Source organism: Chaetura pelagica, unplaced genomic scaffold (genome assembly GCF_000747805.2).
Source record: "Chaetura pelagica isolate M959 unplaced genomic scaffold, ChaPel_1.0 scaffold453, whole genome shotgun sequence".
NCBI lineage: Eukaryota > Metazoa > Chordata > Aves > Apodiformes > Apodidae > Chaetura > Chaetura pelagica.
The window spans coordinates 1093123-1097504 of record NW_009952879.1 but is presented as its reverse complement, the minus strand read 5'-3'; positions in this window follow the sequence as shown (position 1 = coordinate 1097504).

Genomic DNA, 4382 nt, shown 5'->3' with positions numbered 1-4382 from the left:
TGGCTCCAGGGTTTAGATGTGGCTCGTTATGAAGAGAGAAAATTCAAACAAAGTTCTGAATACGGACTGTAAATGCTTAAGTATGTTCAAACCTACCCCATCCCACTGAAAAATCTGACTGAACAGAGTAACATAAAACCAAAAACGACCCGATGAGAGATTTTTTTTTCCTCACATGCTTTTATTACCGTGAGTGTTTGTAGCAGAAAGGCCGCTCCTCCTACCCCCCATGTAGGAAGCAGCACCAACACAAGCCAGCATCTACCCATCTGCAAGCCTGCACATGCACACACAGCTCTGTGCTGCCAGGTTTGATACCTGTGATCTGAGTATGTCCCCTTTTTTACACTTATATTTTTTATTTTTACTTCAACAGACAGCATACTGACTGGGGAATGTGTCAAGCCCCTATCCCAGGCAAGGACCACAAGAACAACATTGCCCATTCCTTAGATTTCTACTTAAAATGCATTTCTAGCGACAGCCATAAGGATGTTTTGTCTTTCAGCAATATACAGTAGGGTGCAGAGATCAAGAACCCAGGAGCTCATTCCTTTTGGCAGCAAGGTGGTCTGTTTTCTAGTGAGCACTTAAATTCTGTAGTGTGCTGGTAGAAATTTTTCTAAATCCTTTGACAGTTTCTGGTATTCTTTAATCCTGGAAATGTTTTTCAAATAAATAGCAATAATGAAGTCCATCTTCTGGCCTGTGCCAGTAATTTGTATAGTCAAACTATTCTGTGCTTGCTGCCCTTGCTCATTTTTCATGTAGGCATAATTTCTAGGCTTCAGTGTTAACATCCAAGATTAATGGGTCCATTCCTACTTCTGAGAGTATTGTTTCAGCTGCCTTTAAACTGAGGCAAAACCCCCACGTCGATGTATGAATAGTTCACCTCAAAGAGTTTAGGTTCACAACTATTCAAATATTCTTGACTGTTTCTAATGGAAACATCAGTTTTACAGAATCACGATTCTTAAACATTCTGTGGCAGTTTTCATACTTTTCAGCTCATGTCATACATAAAATTTGTGTAGATGTCTTTGATTTGCTGTTAATTTATAGCCCCTCCATCATTTCTGTCCTAGGATATATCTGCATTTAATTACATATTGTGTCAATGTCAACAAATTGCAGTCAGGGATGTGGTTCTCATCATGCAAGGCCTGATGCAAACCCCACACAAAGTGGTTTCTGCCCAGTCCTACCAGCACAGCTAACACAGGGCTTATCTCTGTCCTGTCTTTCTTGTTCTTATGTCTCCCCCTCCTTCCCACCCTATTCCATCAAGCCTCCTATGCTTTCCCTCCATGACCTACCTGCTGGTCCCTTGCTCACTCTCTTGGCTGTGCCACTTTCTTCCCCACCAGCACATTTAATTGCAATGTTCCATTTCATTATTAGCTTGTCACCACCTCTATCAAAGTCACCTCTCCTAACGTCTTTAGCTGCAGAGCTTTCCTGCATAGCTTGTCATCAATTTTCCACATTAAGGCCTGTCTAAAGTCATGTGCAAAGGAGCCTACGAAAAATAATGACTAGAGTGCTGTATTTATTTCTGAATAAAGAGCAGCATCAGTCAATAGTGTTACTGTACAGGCAGAGATAGATTTACTGTGTGCCCAGCTCCTGCAGGCTCCGTTGCACAGAATGTATCTGTGTCATTCAGACAAAGCCCTTCCCTTCAAGGGGACACGGGGGATCTCCAGGCAGTGGCCTCTGCACACATATGGAGAGGATCATGGAGTCAACAGAAGTCTTCCTTTTCATTCCAGTTAATGTTGGATCAGACTCTTGTTGTGCATAAGTTAATTAAACAAGTTAACAACTGCAGGTGGGCAGGCAGCAAGCATGCTTCATGTGGTATTCTGCTGCCTCTCAAGTGCAGGGTGGAGCACTGGCAGCCAGATTTAGCCTCCCCAGGAGTGCAGCCAGGGAGACCAGCAGGGTTTCTACGGACTGGCAACCACAGAACCTTTTTTTTTTCATGTTTCAACCCCAAATTTCTAGCTTGTGGCACTAAAGTAGTTTTCAAAATACGCTTTAGCTTATTTTAAGTGCATTTGACGCATGGATAAACTCAAGCAAGGCAGAGGACAAGCGGCAGATGGTCAGTGACAGAGCCAGGAATGGAGAGCTTCCCTGTCCCAGGACATGGTTTTAACAGACTTTGTCTCAGGATTGTGAGATTTGACCGCTTATAATTCACGAGGCTTCAGCAGTGCTCAAAAAAAAAAGGAGGGGAAAAAAAAATGAAGAAGAAATAAAGAAGAAACAAACTATTACTATTTGCAGTACTTCCTGGCAGAGACTGGCTTCCATAGGCAAAACTATTTAAGTTTCTTAAATATGCAGTTTGGGGTTTAATCTGTTCACTTTCTTACCAGTTTTATTCCTTTTCAACTCTCCAGGCTGTGCTGTGTGAACTTCTCATAGATGTCTCCAAGGGGAAGGAGTCTCCAAAGGACCCCAACAGAGTATCTTTGAAAAGAGACACAAAGTATCAGTAACCCTCCTAAAAATAACCATGAAGATAATCGTAATGAAAATTATAAACTAAGTAACCAAACAACAGCCTGTGTTTGAGAGGATGAATTGCTTTACCCTGTCCAGTAACCCACTTCACGGCACAGTAATGGATCTACATCCAGAGGGTGATGCAAGGAAATGGAGCCTTTGGCAGGCTGGGATCACACTGGAAATGAAGCAACATCTTCATGGGTTTTTTTCTGTATGCACATTTGAAAATCTGGAACTGAGCACTTTTTGACATAAAAAGACTGTCTCTACTTGGAATGATTAAATTCTAAGCAGACTGTGAAATAAAAAAGTATGTACAGCTCACGGTGCAGCAGTACAGCAGTGCAGCTACCTTCCTTTTGCTGCTTCAAGTAAAAGCTTTTGCACTCCAGGGAAACTACTGATTATAAATTATAAAAGAGGCAATAGAATATCATGCATGTATTAAAAAGAAAAGGAAAGAAAAAAGTTTCAGACCCTTCTTTAGGTAAAGAACTTACTGAAGCATCTGAAAATATGGGTAAATGAAGCAAACACAGCCTGATCCAAAGGGCACTGAACTCAGCAGCAGCACTGCAGAGGGGTTCATTAGGCACCAGAGTCAGGTATGTCATTAATTGCTCTTCACAAAATGAAAGTTATTGTATATGAGTATGGATAAAGCCTAATTGCAGTGTTTAGGCATTCCACTTGGATCATATGAGCAGGTTTTTTCTCCAGCAGGTAGAATTTCTCAGCAAGGATTTCTTGCCAATATTTATGTGAGAGTTCTAGTGCCCAAAGCACAGCAATGCTGGGAAACAAAAGGGAAAGAACATGTATCCAAAGAGGAGACCCAAATGTTTCCAAGACATTTCTGTGAATAAAAATACGATACAAACTTATTATCATTTAACTTTTCAGTACTTATTTGCCTCCTCAGGATTTCAGAGTATGCATTGGAGAATTTAGGCTGTGAATCATGAAGTTTCCCTCAGCAAATGCTAAATCTATTCACAAGGCATTGCAACAACTGTCCAGTATCAAATGACAAGAGACCCACTGGGTGGCCATTGGTATTAATCAGTGAGAAAACAGGTAACATTGTGCTCTGCTGTTTTGCTGCAGGCAGAGTTACCAAGCAAGTGATGCCATACCTCTTTTCCTCTTGTTAGTAGACAAATATGCATGTACAGCCAGAACATATTCCTGGAAAGGCTCCTCCTGGAGACACTGGAAGCTCCAAAACAAGTATCTGCAGCAGATCCTTTGAGAACTGGACAGAAGGGTGGCTTGGGGCTGGTTCAAGTCCTAATGCCAAACCCAGCCTGTTGTCTGTTCCAGCACTAACCTGTTTTAAGTACTGCTCTCATCAGTATAGCAAGATGACAAAAGCTTCTCTTTGTGGAGTAATATCAGGAAGGAAATTATGCATGCAGATTTGCCAGCAAAAGGAACAGTCTCGGGCTGTAGGTGTACACACTAATACTGCTGGTTTGTTGCCATTTCCAGCAGCCCCTGTACCCTCAGGAGGGTAAGGACTGAACTGCTATTGCTGCTGTCCAGGCATCAGCCCTGAAGGTTCAATTTGGACTCTTTGGCCCATCTGGATGAGATTTCTGAAAGGATCAGTCTTTTCTCTGAATCAGTCCAGTTCCTCACCCAGAGTCACACCACGTGAGGCTGTGGTGCTGCAGGTGGCTTCTCTCATATCAGATACAAAACCACTTTCCTTCCCTAAAGATCTACGTTCCTTCTTATTTGCCCCATTCTGTATTTTCTAACCATGCCCAGGCCAAGTAATTGCATTCCATATATCCAAATGTTCCCCACAGTTTTGTCTGGCTAAGTTACTTCAGTCTCTGAACTCCTATGTATTCCTG